We start from the raw sequence: 16,872 nt of genomic DNA on the forward strand, positions 1-16,872 counted from the left end.
GCACTGTGCCTCATGACGAGCTGAGCTCATCATGAGCATGGGGGCGCTGTGCTCGCCCCCCTACCCCCAGCACAGCGGGGGGAATTACCCCCGCATGCAAGGGGTTAATGATCAATGCATGTAATCATCCTATTTTGTCTCCCCCGTTCTGGTATCTTTGCATGTACTATGTGTGTGAGAGATCTAAAGAGCACTTCATAAATATTGTTCTGTTTCTGTTGTTTATTTGTTCCTCACCTGGTGTGAAGTCAAGCTTCAATTGGCATTTATTGTCATATTGGTAGGGAATCATCTCTTCTAAGGCCATTCTGGTGCTATATGTCTTGCCCATGCAAGCCCCCCTCACTACTCTGTTCATGATCTCTTATCCAGTGCTTCAAAAGCTGCTAGTAACCCTACTAGGAGCAACATAATATGGTCTGATTCCAATCTGATTTCAGCTCTAAACATCAAGTCTTTGAATGTCTCAAACATCATATTCCAATAGTGACACATAATCATAGTCTGTCTCTTTTTTAAAGTGCCTACAGTAGTCGGAAAGGACTCTACCCAGATAGACCACTGAAAATCTATGATGCTCTGCACTAACAAATAGGTAGTCTGTCTTGCGTGCATATTGTGTGGGGTGCAGTTCTCTCCAACCATCACTAGGATTGCCCTGTTTAGCACACCCATCAGAAAAGGCCTCTTTTTGCATGATCACCGCCATTTTTAATGGACTGATTCTGCTGTTTTTTTCACTCTGCACACTGGGACTCTGCTAACCAGGCTCCATTGCTTGTGCTCTGACACCTAAGCATATGTCAAAATTGGTATGCAAAGTTTACAACGAAATTTTTACAACGCACTACCATTACAACGCAGGTATTACCACGCATACCATTACAACGCATTGCGCTGGGGGGCGCTCTAGGATAGGGAATACGTTTAATTTTCTATCCAACACCTTCCCTAGTGTCCACGGGGACTGGAGTTGGAATCGAAAATTATACTTACCACTATCCAGCACCTCTAAGCGATATGCGTTTTAATGGTATGCATGGTAAAAACCGCGTTGTAAAGGTATGCGTGGTAAAAGTATGCTTTGTAACATCATACATCCGTCAAAATTAGGTATACTTCCAATTGGTATCTTTAACATACTATAAGTTCCTAGTATATGGTGCAAAGTGTACCAGGGTCTGTAAGTGAAATGCCACTAATGGACAGAAGCATCCATTGTTTCACCCAATACAATTCTAGTACAAACATAACTGCAGGCCTGGCATTATAGCCTGGTTCTGTCAGTTTAAAAACTGCAATTCGAATTGTCAAAATAAACTTATTGACAAGTCAAAACCTTACTAATATTTTTAGGTCACCCCTATGTATGCTGTATTAGCCCTAAGGCACGTTGCATGGTATTTAAAAGTAGAACATGTAGGCATTTAGTGTTACACATCTTCTTACAGTAAAAAAGGCCCAAAAGCTATTTTCACTGTAGCATGGCTGACTGTTCCATAGGAAAGCACTGGATTACAATATTATATTTAATAATGCTAAATTTGGGTTGGACACAGCGAAAAATATAATTCAAAGTCTCTTTTAGTAGTTATTTCAAATACAATTTAATAGGCAAAATCAAATTTGTAGTAACTATTATGGAAAAGGTACTTTTACAGTTACCTTTTTCCAGCCGACAGCCGCTGAAGGCCGAAATGCATGAGCTCCATCTGTCACATGGAAGCTGAATAACTCTGTTGATGAGGTGAGAAAAGTGCTCCCAGAGTAGGCCAAATGCCTTAGTTGTGGGGATGTTTTTCTCTTCCTTTGCCCAATGAGCAACTGGACTGGGACTTCAAAGCAGCCTACCCTGACACAGGCACATTATAGCAGACACCCAATCCCAGTAGGAGAAGTTCTGTGTCCAGAACTGGTGTAAAGTGATCACATAGGATGGACTGCTCATTTCCCTAGCCACGTCTCTGGGGTGGGCACACAGGCTCAGCATAAGGGGAGAAGGGTGAGAAGGGTGTCACCATCTTGAATTTGGGCATAGAGAGGCACTGTGTTTTTTTTGCACTAGGGCACATGGAACTGCTTCAAAAGTGGGCTGCGTTACCCCTGGGAAATATTTCCTATTGGTTAGGGAAGGGCCAGCAGCCACTGCCATCCCCTGCCAGTGCGTGGCATAAATATGGCACTCCTGTGCCATATTTAGAACAATACGCGATCTGTAGAATACAGGAAGACTACAAGAAGGACTGCACCGGCTGTTGAGACCTGTGAAGAGAACTTTAGAGCTGGACCTCCTCCCATTTGTACCCAGGACAAAGAACTGGACTCCAGTGATCAATTAGCTGACCTCCTGTTAAGTTACTGGGCTGTGAAAAGCTCTAAAAAGCCCTTTTTCCTCAAGAGCCCAGCTGACTAGTTCCAACTGAACCTGAACAGTTTAAAATAACCCCATTGATTATTGAGTACCAAAAGTCTTTGGATGACAGTAACATGACAACAGTTACAACAAAGTCTGCATATTAAACCAGCAACCAAGTCATTACGGCACAGACCACACCACATAATCTCGAATAAACCAAACCCTCCTGTCATATCCGCTTCCAATGGTGATATATCATAATTGTCATTTTCTGGAAGTAGAAGATGGTGCTCAGCATCTTGGAACCTGTGGACAGACAACTGCATGATTTTCCAAACTTGTCCTTGCAAATGGTGTAAACACTATTTTGACATAGTTGCTTTGCCTCAGGCTACCAGGTTGCCTGTAGTCATATCTGATGTGATCCCACATACATCCGTCCAGCTCGCTCACTTGCCCATTGTCTTCCCAAAGCTCCTTGAGCACTACCTGCAGCATCGCGGCCCCTTCGGAGCCTCGAGCCTCCACTCAGAGTGGAATTTTTATTGTGTTGTGTTTTCAAGTTTTTACTTCTAAATGGTTTATACATTTTCGGAAGTTTATTCTGTCTGCTTTGTGCCACAGCTATAAGGGACGGAGCTCAGGCTTAAACTACTGAAACCTTTGCTAGACCTAACAAGATTATTGCTTGCAGTGGGGACGACTGTCCACCTCAATTAATAATCCACTTTTTTACAGTTCCCACCAGTGCGGCTTGCATACTTTGCCGATAAAATGCAAACAATGGATGTCTGACAAAACGTAGGTTATTGCCAAACTCCAGTAAGAGACAGACACCCCCAGCATATCAAATACATTTAAGAATTTTTACTTGGGGAAATCAAAAACATTAAAAGTAGTGATGTATCATTTACCCTACAATAAAGCCATAACAAAGGTATATGTCATAGAACAAGGCCTTTTCTCCCCATGTAACAGGAAGGCAGGGAGTAACCAGACAGGACATGAAGTATAATGGTCACTGTTCTCTTTGCCAGCTGTGTTTAAATTAAAGTAAGTAAAGCCATTGGGGTCATTTAATCTATTTAAAGACACATCTTCCAAAATGTATTGACATTTTTTCACATATTTGCTTTGGTTCATTTTAGCATGCTCTTCAGCATGAAATTGAAAATTGTCAAAAAGCAGTTAATTCCACAAGGAGGAGCTTGATAGCTAAACATTGTACCTTTCTATTGAGACTGGTGCAAAGCACAGATTTTATAGAGAGCATGGGGTGATGAGCCCAAGGCTCTGGTAGGGGCATTTCTATAAAATGCCTATCTAATGAAAAAGTGCCTTCTCCAAAAAAGACTTTATGAACAATTTTTGAGATTTTGATTTGCATATTTTTGTATTAATTTATTTATATATTTGTATAGCGTACTACTACCCAAGGACGTCTAGGCGCTTGCAGAATTGACACACAGAACACCAATGGCATGTTAGATTTCCAGTCCTTGAATAAGATTACAGAGTATAAAGCCATGTCTTGAGTCCTTTCCTAAAGGACGGTAGATCAGAAGAATTCTTTAAATGAAAATGTAGCTTGTTCCACTATCTATTTGTAATACTAATGAAGCTTTTACCCCCCATCTCTGGAGACTGGAGGTTGGCTCTGTTACCAACTTCAGTGAGGCAGACCGAGGTGTATGTGCTTGGGTATGCCATTTTTTTTTGGCAGAGTTTTATATAGCGCGAACTAGACCCGAACCGAATCAGGTATCAGAGCGCTTTACATAGCACCAGTTACGTTACATGTGAACGGATATACATTCGTTTTAGGAACGGGGAGATTAAGTGATTTGCCCAGAATCACATGAGGTTTTGGCGTCGTTACCGAGACTCGAACCCAGATCCCCAGGTCGGAGGTCGAGCGCCCTAGCCGTTAGGCCAACTCCTCTCCCCCATTGAAAGTGCTTTATCAGGTAGATAGGGCCTGAATTCTAAAAATGCCTTAAAGGCAATTCATAGTGCCTTGAACCTGATGCGCTTCTCCATAGGTAGCCAATGCAGGGTGTTGAGAGCATGTTTAGCTGATGAATATTTAGCTAGTCCAGAAAGCAATCTAGCTGCAGAATTCAGGAGACCTGCAGTTTTGCCACTACTGTTTTGTTTGCTCCAACCAGTAGCCCATTGCAATAATCGAGTTTCCTTAACACTAAAGCTGCCACCACTGTTTTCTGCAGATTTGCCGGTATAAATGGAAGAATTTTCCCCAGGATTTTCAGAGTGTAGTAGAGATGCAGTAAGCATGTTTACATGATGGGTAAAAGATAGGGTGGTATCTATTACGACTCCAAGATTTGTGGCCTTGGTAACTGGGGTGGGAGCCGTCCCCAATTCTGATGGACACCATTCTGTGGACCAGAATGATGTATCTCTACCAAAAAAGTAGAACCTTTGTTTTATTTGAGTTCAACTTAAGGCAGTTCTCTGCCATCCATTCACTGACACATCTCATTCACTCCTTAAAATTATGGGCTGTATCATGATTTTTGCTCGAGATCAATATGATAATATCAGTGTCGTCTGCGTATGATACCAATTCAAAACCATGAGTTTTAATCATACGTGCCAGAGGAGCGACATAAATGTTGAAAAGGGTGGGGCTCAAGGATGAGCCATGAGGCACCCCATATGGGAGCCTGAAACATTTTCATTTAAAACCTCCTACTTCATCAAATTTTTCACGATCAAGCAAAAATGACCTGAGGAGTGCCAGAGCTGGGCCTGCTACCCCTGCTTCTTGACGCAAGTGAAGTTGAACTAAAGGCAGAGTGAATTGATCAGTCCTTTCGAGACAGAGGACTACTCTAGCACCTGCCTGATCAGGTAGACCATGCTAAAAACTGTTCTAATGGGAGTAGCGGCTGCTTCCGGACGGGGGAGGTAGGTGGTGGGGGAAGAGGAATGAAAGAAAAAGAAAAAAAGAGATTTACCATACTTGAATCAGCCTGCCACCTCCTGTCCTTCATCCTCGTCCTCTTCCTTCTTCCTTTCTGGGCCGGCATCAGGAAGCACCTGGGCACACAGGCTCCAGTGAGCTGTAATTGGTCTGAGCGCCGTGATTCGGCACTCAGACGGGAACTGGGATTCTGTGCATGTTCCTCACTAGGCTATGTAATACAGCCTGGTGAGAGAACATGCAAAGCATACATTAACCAATTGTCTGGCCCAAGCGGACCTTCCAATGCCGCACCTAAAACCCAGTTCCCGAAAGTTTAAGAATTTTATGTGCAGCCACCCTCGACGTCAGCTGCTAATTGGCGTCGCTGTGCTAACCAGATCACAGGTAATTTGTTTGGCTTGTATGGGGGCGCACAGAAAAAGAAGTCCAAAAAAACTGTCAATTTTGAATATATGAAAAAGTTCCTTTATTCTGTATTGTTCATTTTAAAAAACAGTCACAGTTCGATTTGCAACAAAATCAGCCAACGCGTTTCACTCCATACCACGGAGTTTCTTCAGGGCGAATAATATTTAGACCGGTAGCGCGAGCCCAGATCCTCAAGAGTCATGAAGAGAGTTTGTCTCAACAATTTGGGTTTCTAGTTGTCCTGTCGGTTCGGTGGTACTGTGTGCGAGTGCCTTGATTCCACCTTAAATTATTCGTGGACCTCAGTAGAACAGTAGACTTGTATTAGATCTTCTAGTAGTGACGTATCACGCTCCGGTGCTTAGAGTCATGGTGAGGGAAGCTGTATCAGTTCCTTCTCACATGGTCGAGTTTTGGTTCAAAAAGTAGTGAACCTAACAAAATTTTCTCATCCGCATCAGAGTCACGGCGTGGATGGTCCAAATTGACAGTTTTTTTGGACTTCTTTTTCTGTGCACCCCCATACAAGCCAAACAAAAAAGGTCCAGACAAACTGTTAATGCTCACTTAGGGAGTGCACACCACTCCTCCACCTGCTCTGGCCAGCCCCGCCGATAGCCACTGATTTCAATAGGAAAAGTAAAATGATAATAACCATCTGTTATTATCATTGAATTTTTTGTTTTGAGCAGTGGGTTGACCATGTTCTGCCTTTGCGGAGGAGCCGTCACTGTCCCATGATCTGAAAGCTTTGAGATAAGAGTGTTATGCTCTGAAAAACTATAGATTGCTAAGGTTGCATTTTCTGAACTGTCTGTACCACCTCTGGCCAGTGGCATCAAGCAAACTGATGCCACCCCCTCCTCTACAAAATAGTATGAGAGGCCACTAAGTTTCCCAGAGATAGTCATTGGCCATTGGGCTGAACGGGTGTCCCTGAAGGATTGGGGCCCACCTGCACAACAGAGCTGCAGGGCTTGGGATACGTCCCCACCGCTTTTTAAGGGAATATGTGTGGGAAAATGCACACCTTTGAGAGATTTTCTTGGGAAGGATCAGACATTCATACTAATATTATAAAGAGAGAGCCCAAACCTTTGAGGTGGGTAATCTCAGTAACCGCAGCACCAATCACAACACCCAATACAGCGTTGGAAAGGACAGTTGAAGCAGATGGACATAGGCTATGCAGACGACCACCATATACATTCTTTTTTTTTTTAATTGTTTTTATTAACTTTTCAAGAAAGAGTGGTGTTCATCACAATCATACAGTGCAAGACATACAATTGTACCGTAGGACACCATATACATTTAAAAGGTAAAAGAAAGGTGCCAGCAAAGTAGTCCCTTGTGGGCGTATATGCGTTGTGCTGTGGGCGTGGACTGGGGGCCTGACTCACGCTAGGGGCGTGTTGTACGGCCATCACATCCTGGGCTGTGGGCGTGTGCTGGGGGTGTGACAAACGCTGGGGGCGTGACAAACCCTTGGGGCGTGTGTCCGCCCTTCATGCCATGTGAGTCGTACATACAATCGCCAACTACATTGCTGCGCAGCATCAAGGGGCACGCTGGGGGCGTGACACGATGGGGGCGTGTGTCCGGCCTTCATGCCATGTGAACGCAATTGCGCCGCATCAAGGGGCACGCTGGGGGCGGGAGAAATCCTGGGGGCGTGTGCTACGTTCCGCCCTTCATGCCATGTGGGTTGTATATTAATCAGAAGATCGTCTGCTGTGGCCGTGTGCTGGGGGCATGACAAACGCGTTCAGCTGGAGGCCTGGTAAGTAACATTACTGCAGCCTCTCCTGCGCGCTGTTACTGAACTCTCTCATTCAACGAAATTAGACGCGCCTGCTGCCATTAACCAGGGCTCTAGCCGGGCTCAGGCGACGGATCAGTACACTAATTACACGCGCCTGATAACATCAACCAGGACTGCAGCTGGGCCTCAAGCGGGGGAACACGCGCCTGCTAACATCAAACAGGCCTGCATCTGGGCCTCAAGTGGGGGAACACGCAAATGAGCGTGTCTGCGGGGACAATTACTGCAGCCTCTCCCACTCGCTGTCACTGAACTCTCTCATTAAACGATTTACCCGCGGCTGATAACTCTCTCATTCAACGACATTACACGCGCCTGCTAACATCAACCAGGGCTGTAGCCGGGCTCAGGTGGCGGATCACTACACCAATTACACGCGCCTGCTAACATCAATCAGGGCTGCAGCTGGCCCTTCTCAGTCCCTATTCTAATGAAACAAAAAATGTTGTCTACCGCCGAGATTTTAAAATAAATTGCCCTTGCCAAATACTCACATTACACACATTCTATTTCATACCCGGACAATGTCGGGACCGGCTGCTAGTACCTTATATACCATAAAACAAAGAAAATATTTAATGAGTTTCCCTCAATAAAAGAAAGTTTTTTAGTAACCTTGTGTGAAAATTGTCCTCCAAAACGCACTATTTGTTCCATTTTTAAAAATACTGTTCTTACAAGCATACCTTTGGGAAATATTAGGGGGGCTTGCCCTTCCTTTTCATTGCAGTTCAAGGTGGTCATTTACACCCTACCTCTCTCAAAGATCACCAGATGTCTGCTTTCATTCGCACTTCAGCTATTTCCTCTATTTCAGTTCCCTCTAACTACTGTTTCGCATTCGTTATTTTTAATCTGTCTCTACTAAGCTCTTACTTTGTCTCCATTTCTCTCCTCCAGTTCCACACTTTCTAACCACGTCTCTTTTGATTTATTTTCTTTATCTGTTTTTACTTAACATGTTTTCTGGTTTCACCTACTATCTGCTACTCTTTTAATTTTTGGGATGCTCTCTTCTTCTTTGCCTCCCTGCTTTCTTTTTCTGTCTTCTCATAGTTGCCTCTCTCTTTTTGGCCATCTTTCCATCTTGCACTCTTTTAATGTTTTCTCCCTCACACTCTTACATTAATATGCATTTTTGTTTTCTTCCCTGTGTACGTTTTGCTACTGATTTCTTTTTAATGTTAGGGAGGAATAAGCCAACAGTTTGCTATAAGTCTCAATAAGTGCATAAGTGCATTCAATTTTAATCTGTGGACATGTTTCCCATACTCATGTTGAGGTCCCCAGCTTCTGGATGAGTCTAGTAGTGAACCCTGTCCTTTTTAAACAGAAACAGGAAGATCTTTTCTTGAGGGTTAGGCACTAGGGGCCTGATTACGATGACAGTGGGACCGCTACCGACAGCCCGTCGGTGGCGGTCCCACAGCCTTCGTAATACTGAGTACTGCCTGCCACATTAGGATGACGGGCGGATGGTTGGCGCAAAGACAGACCGACCGCCATTAGTCCATCAGAGGGTCCTGCATACCTACAACAGTGGCTGGTAATTTCATGGCGGTTTACCCACCATGAAAAGGCAGGTGGAAAGGTACATTTGGGGCCTGTAGTGGGCCCCCTTTTCTCCCTGGCCCTTCTACATGGCCTCTGGGGGGCAGCTATTCTGCCCCAACATATCCCTGCACCATGTGTCAGGCACCGCATGGTACCTGACACATGGTGCAGGGATATGCATGGAGTGCATATTTTATACTGCAGCGTGTGCTATAGCCCGCAGCACCCACCGCAATACAAAATATACACTCTGCAGCCATCATGAACACACTCGCATTGTGATTCAGGCTGCGGTACCACTGAGAGCTTGTCGGGGAAGTCTCGTTTCCAACCAGGATTGCCATCCTAATCAGGCCGAAGGTTTGAAGCCAGGTGAGCCGAGGTTAAAGAATCACCTCCCCCCCCCCCCTTCCCCATCCCATATGTTTTATCTTGATATGCTGTGAAACTAACAATCAACTCCGAGTTGGAAATGCTTAAAATAAGATAATTTGAGCACATACACATGTGTGAGGGCTCATCTACATTACAGGATACTGTGAAAATCTAAAACACTCCATTGATTGATCAGGCATTGATTTGTAATTTAAAAAAAAATAGGAGCTGTTTTTCGTCAGAGTCCTCCACTGGTGCAGTTGAATAACGAGCATGGGAAGAAAAGTTTTGTCTAATTTTGATTTCATCAAGTGGTCAAAGTGGGCATTATCTGAGGGGCTCGACGTGCCCATGCTTTTTTTTTTATTTAAGAAAAACAGGTCCCGCACTTTGGGTGAAAAAAGACTAGTCCAGAGACAGTTGATTCCTACAACTGAAAATATTGAGCTGAAATATAAGGCAGGGAGACTCCTGTGAAACTGAGGAAGTTGCGGACATCTAAACAGGACTTGGAAGCACGTTTTCATTCTTAATCTTTTAGAACATTTTTAGCAATCTATATCATTCTGTGTGTAAAGCAAGTTTAAACTAATCACTTACATAGTCACAGTGATTTATGTAACAGATTGGCACCTCGTAGAATTAAAAATACTCGTCACTATTCTCCACTGCACCAAACAGAATTCAATGCTGTGACTCTCTGGTTACACACAGTTCTCTGCAGTGCATTAACTAATAGAGGTTTCATAATGTACCCTAGTGCATTTCCCACGGATTAACCTAACTTGTATTTATTTAAATTTTCAGCTGTGAGTCATATGTAGTTATCTGAAGGTGAAAGGCTGAAAAAAGCTACAGACTATTTTATTTTTTTAGCCGTGCCTTTGACCCCGCCCCATGCTCACTCAACTTGCCCCCATTGCGCACAGCATCAGTTCCCATACTTTTTTTTCTGCACTTCATCCACTGATTCCATCTCATGCTTCTTTTTTCCATCACCCTAAAACTCCTGTCTTTCTTACTATCACAATTTATTTTTCATCCCTGCTTTCTCCGTTAGTTACTCCTTTCCTATCTATCTCTTCCTCCTTCTTTCTCCCTTTTCAGCCTTACTCACTCTGACTCAAAGTCTGAGCTGAAAAATAAGTCAGGGACTACAAAAATAAGTGTGAATAATAAAGTGAATCCAGAGGCATGGTGGCCATATATCAGCGCCTTATCTAATTCTATTTTGTCTGTAATTGAGAACCCCTCCTGGTGGAAGTTAGCGGAGATCCTGCCTATTTACATGAAGGGGGATTGGGCCAACCCATATAACTATCACCCCATTACTCTAATCGACTCCATTAAAAAAAAAATGTTTGCAAACAAGTGTCGATCAACCTGGAGGACTGGATTACTGAGGAGAGTCTCCTATCTGATTTATAGGCAGGTTTTAGAGCAAACGTTAGTACACTAGACCAGGTCTTCCGTTTGCTTGTATATACTGGTGTGAGGTACTATTTAATGGGGAAAAGCTGTGTGCTGCTTCCGTGGACTTACGCCCAGCGCTGATCTGGTTCTGCAAGGGAAATTGTGCAAAGTACTGGACAACATGGGTATCCCCCTTCTCTTTTGAATATCTCGGTGAGGATCCATGTGAGAAATTTGGATCAAGTCAGATGTGGAGCACATCAGCAGCTGACTGAACCACTGAGGGCAGTTCATGGAGTCAGAGAGGGTTGTGTTTTAGCCCTCACCCTGTTCTCCCTGTCTATAAATGGGGTGATTGATCACCTCAGCAACGACGGGTGTGATGCAGCCAAATTGGGGAAAGGAGGGTCCTAGTCCTCCTCTTCACCAATGATGCCCTAATGATTTCAAAGTCTCCCCAGGGGCTGCAACTGCTGTTAGATCTTTATTCTTCCTTTTGTGTTGAGCAGAACCTAGAGCTTAATAGTGGTAAGGCCAAATCTTTGTTGTCTCCAAAAACAGGGCAATCCGTTGTAATAGTTAGATGCTGATGGGCAAAACATGCATTGATCGGGAGTCTGCATTTTACTATCTAGGTATCATAATGACCAACAACCTGAGCTGGGCTCCCCAGATGGAATTGTTCATTTGGTGCTGACTGCAAACATAACAAAGGTCCATTGTAAGACCGCCTCCTTAACTCCTTCGACGCTCATGACGAGCTCAGCTCGTCATGGAGTTGCCATTCATTTCCATTGAAATTGCATTAAATGTCCAGGTGCTGCTTAGCATCCAAGTGGTTAAGGGTTGCCCCGGCCCTTGAGATTTACAATATCAAGTCTAATTGGTCGGCTTTGCACGGTGCTGAAATATGGGGCTCCTCTAATGCAAATAGTCTTGATATGGTGGAACACAAGTTTCTGAGGGTCTTATTATCACTTCCCTGCAGCACTCCCTTTACACCTCCATATTTGGATCTTGCCCAGCAGAAGATCTGACTTAAAATTGAATGTAGATTGTTAATTTTTAGCAACATAACATGTGTATTTGTAAAGTGCACGATTACCCGTAGGTGTCCTGGCGCTGAATAACAGATGTCTATTGTTACCCAACTCAATGTTACTCATTTTATCGACCTCAGATTGATGAAAGGTTGAGTGGACCCGCCGGGATTTGAACCTGTGACCATGAGGTCGAACACAGGTCACTGAAGTGGCTGCTTTAGTCCACTGAGCCACCAGACCCGGCTGACTGTGGACCACCGCTGAATTGGAACCCCATTGTGATGGTGCAATAGATCTCTATGCCCTACCGGGCATAGAGAAGACCCCATGGTTTTGCACCATAAAATCATTTTTGCAGAAGTGAGGTCTTGACATTTATTGGTCCTCCCCCAAGGTGTGTTTGTTTTTTCTGAGACAAGGTTAAAAACATGCTTTGGGAGGTTGTGGTTGTGGATACTGTGACTCACAAATGCAACCTCACAATGTATTTCATTGATTTTAAACCTTGTATGTGTTATGAGGCAACCGTTGATGAAATTGCATCAACCCTAGCTTGTAAACTATACCTGAGGTTTAGACATGGCACCCTTCCGGTCAAAGCCTTTAGTGACAAATGGCATGATGAGAGGGAGGGAGACAACCTGTGCCCGGCATGCACAGGTAAAAAAGAAGTGCTGGACCACATATTCTTTTTCTGCCCTCAGTACAGTAGGCTTCAGGGCAAGTGAATTGTGCTCCTCTGCAAGAGCCTAGGCACCAGAAGCCACCTGGTTCACCTTAGAATTCTGAGAACAAGTACAAGTAGACTCCATGTATTTGGTATGGCAACATTTCTTATGGCCTTCTTGAATAGGCGTACCAAGTGCTAATGAAATGATGTGGATGCGGGGTCACCATTCCGCGCATGGTATCTACTGACGGGGAATTGGCTTTGTATTTGTAACCCAAAGCCAACCTGGACCTATTGTTTTTATATGTCATGTGAAGATCGTTTTAGCAAGTCATTAATTCGAAGATTGCTGTCTTTAGTCTGTAGGAAGCGTTGCCTTCTTTCATCTTTAATACTCATGTTTTTATTTATTGGTATGTTTTAACTTTCGTATTTTCCTCTGTTTATCTTTAATATTCATGTTTTAATCCACTGGTATGTTTTACCTTTTGCATTTCCCTCTATGTCATCAGTTCGTTTGTTTCTATTTTATGTATTTTGGTTTTATTTTTTTGTGTGCTTTGATGATCTTTGTAATCGAAATAAAGTATTTGTATGGTATGGCAAAAATAAGTGCAGGTGCACTGCCAACCACCTGTACAAATCCAGCACTGTTAAAAGCCAGTTTCAAACTATAAGACGCATGTAAGACGGTCTTTAAAGTATGGGGCAGGCACGCTCCCTGAGGAGGATGTTGGAAATTGAGGGGGCACAAATCAGTATTAAAGGTGGTGTGAGGCTTTGACAAGAAAGTGCGCGCTACTCAAATGACTGAAAACCAATACCTTTTGACAACATACTGGGCAGCATGAATTTTTTATTCGAAAAACTGAATCCCATAGTATTATATTATAGGCTAAATTAATTATTGTGAAAAAATTAAAGTTATTCATTATTAAAATATTTGTCACAGACTCTTACGGGCTATTGATTCCCTGCGCATCTAGGTATCTGCTTCCTCACACGCAGTGTTTTCAATTTCACGTGTTGGAAATACTGTGAGGAAAAAAAACCTGCACAATAATTGGATGCTTTTCACTGCACCCTGAAGCTCCACTTGAATATTTCGGTTGTTCACGCGATTTGACACTGTATTTACTTATTATGTGAAGTTAAATAGCTGCTGATTATCCGGGTTCCTCTACATTTCTTGTTTATATCGATATTTTAGTAAACTTGTGGTATTTATTATTTTACTGTATATTTTGAGATAATAACCAATGGCCCAAATCAGAATCTGGAAGTCAATCTCGGTCGTTGATTGGTCATCATCATGTTAAAACCAGGAAGTCATTTTTTATCACTCTATGATCGCAGAGCATCACATAGCAAAAGCTGGATTAACAGTGACATTCACGACAACCTAAATATAGCTCTGTTTAGGATGTTTTGATGACTTTTTCGTCCACCCTAAAAACCAAACCATCTCCGATTTTCCGACTTTTATTACCGTAAGGGGAAATACATAATATAGATATCCATGTGGTATCTGAATATGTTTATCTACAGTACTGAAAACGGTAATATACTTGAACGGCAATCTTTTAGAAACGGAAGGCAGTGTTGTTGAATAAAAAGGTGCCTCGACTATGTTGCCACCTTGCACCTTCAACATATTATATCACTGATTTACCAGGGTGACGTCCGTGGCTGGAAACGACCTCATTGTGCAAGGCAAGAAACTAACTGCAGTGGCGTAATTGAATTATAAAATAGTAATCGTTCGGCGGGAGGCTGCACAGGACTTGTCTTTATCTCTGCGTCGTTTGAACGCAGCAGAAGAATGCCGCGAAGAAGCGCGAAGAAGCGCGCGCGGCGGATACCCGGGGCAGGTGGTGACGACGCAGATGAAATAGAAGACAGATGGCACGTGGCGCGATCGCTCACCGTGTGCGTATAATGGATTGAGGTAATCAAAGTCCTCTGTGGATTGGCGCCTTTCTGCAGTGTACATCAAGAACTCCAGCGAAGCCGCTAGGAGATGATGCATGATAGAGACCCAGCCGGCTTTAGTCAAAACAAAAGCATGCCCGCCTGGGGAATTCTTTTTAAAGCTTGAAATTCCCGCACTAAAGTTTACTTTGTTGTCGTTCACAAACCCGTTACCATATTCAGCGTACAATAGGTACATTTCATTTTCAACGGTGTTTCGTGAACAGAGGGTTGCGAAAAATCTTTAATTCTTGAGAAAAAGAAATCGTTTTTGCGCAATGAAGAAAACTGGCGGAAATATGTATAGCCTGATACATAAACAATAATAATAATAATAATAATAACAATTATTATTATTACTATTATTATTATTATTATTATTATTATTATCATTATTATTAATAATAATAATGATAATAATAATAATAATAATAATAATAATAATAATAATAATAATGATAACATACTTTGTTAACTTCAATAGCTATGGCGTCAACAATAATTAGATAACATATATTGCATGATGCCAATACGCCTTAACATTAAAGTTAAGGCGTATTGGTATAATACAATATATATTATCTAATTATTGTCGACGCCATAGCCATAGAGGTTAACAATGTATTACTATTATCAGCATTATTATGATTATTAATAATAATAATCGGAAGAAGAAGAATGCTCGTGTTATTATTGGTATTCCTATTAACATTGTCATTTTGATTTCACTATCATAGATGGGATCGTTACTGTTCCAAACTGACCAGCTGATAAACTATGACGGTTAAAGAGTTCACCAAAGATGATATTATTGGCCGCCTCCTTCTACATGAAGAGTAGGTGGGAGGCATGCATTAAGTTGGTGGCAGCCAGAGCCAAAAGAAGAGAGGTATCTCTCTCCGCAGCTGTACTAGAAGTGATAATGATTCAGCTGTACCTCTCGCCACAGCTCCCCTAAAAGTGATTGTGATTCAGCAGTACCTCCCTCCAGAGCTCCCTTAGAAGTGATAGTGATTCAGCGGTACCTCTGTCCACAGCTCCCTTAGAAGTGATAGTGATTCAGTGGTACATCACGCCACAGCTCCCCTAGAAGTGAGTGTGATTCAGTGGTACCTCTCTCCAGAGCTCCCCCAGAAATGATTGTGATTCAGTGGTACCTCTCTCCACAGCTCCCCTAGAAGTGAGTGTGATTCAGCAGTACCTCTCTCCACACCCCCCTTAGAAGTGATGGTGATTCAGCGGTACCTCTCTCCAAAGCTCCCCCAGAAGTGATTGTGATTCAGTCGTACCTCTCTCCACAGCTCCCCTAGAAGTGAGTGTGATTCAGCAGTACCTCTCACCACAGCTCCCTTACAAGTGATTGTGATTCAGCGGTACCTCTCTCCACAGGTCCCCTAGCAGTGATTGTGATTAAGTAGTACCTCTCTCCACAGCTCCCCTAGCAGTGATTGTGATTCGGCCGTACCTCTCTACACAGCTCCCCTAGAAGTGAGTGTGATTCAGCGGTACCTCTCTCCAAAGCTACCCCAGAAGTGATTGTGATTCAGTCGTACCTCTCTCCACAGCTCCCCTAGAAGTGAGTGTGATTCAGCAGTACCTCTCACCACAGCTCCCTTAAAAGTGATTGTGATTCAGGGGTAACTCTCTCCACAGCTCCCCTAGCAGTGAGTGTGATTCAGCAGTACCTTTCTTCACAGCTCCCTTAGAAGTGATTATGATTCAGCTGTAATTCTCTCCACAGCACCCCTAGAAGTGAGCGTGATTCAGCGGTACCTCTCTCCACAGCTCCCCTAGAAGTGAGTGTGATTCAGCAGTACCTCTTTCCACAGCTCCCTTAGAAGTGATTATGATTCTGCGGTAATTCACTCCACAGACCCCCTAAAAGTGAGTGTGATTCAGCTGTACCTCTCTCCACAGCTCCCCTAGAAGTGAGTTTGATTCAGCAGTACCTCTCTTCACAGCTCCCTTAGAAGTGATTGTGATTCAGCGGTACCTCTCTCTACAGCTCCCCTAGAAGTGAGTGTAATTCAGCACTACCTCTCTCCACAGCTCCCTTAGAAGTGATCAGGGCCGGACTGGCTTCCGGGCAGTTTGGAATGCTGCTGAGCGCTTATTTTGTTCATGGAGACTTGTGTGTGCTAAACGAAATTCGTTTTGCTTTAATTATTTTGAAGCACACACAGGTCTCCATGAACGAAATCTGCCCCCACCACAATGAAATCAGCCCCCAAATCGGCGGCATTCAATACTGCCCGGTAGTCAATCCGGTCCTGGATTCGATTGTTATTCAGTGGTACCTCTCTCCAC

The sequence above is a fragment of the Lissotriton helveticus genome, chromosome 4_1, assembly GCF_964261635.1.
Source record: "Lissotriton helveticus chromosome 4_1, aLisHel1.1, whole genome shotgun sequence".
Classification (NCBI taxonomy): Eukaryota; Metazoa; Chordata; class Amphibia; order Caudata; family Salamandridae; genus Lissotriton; species Lissotriton helveticus.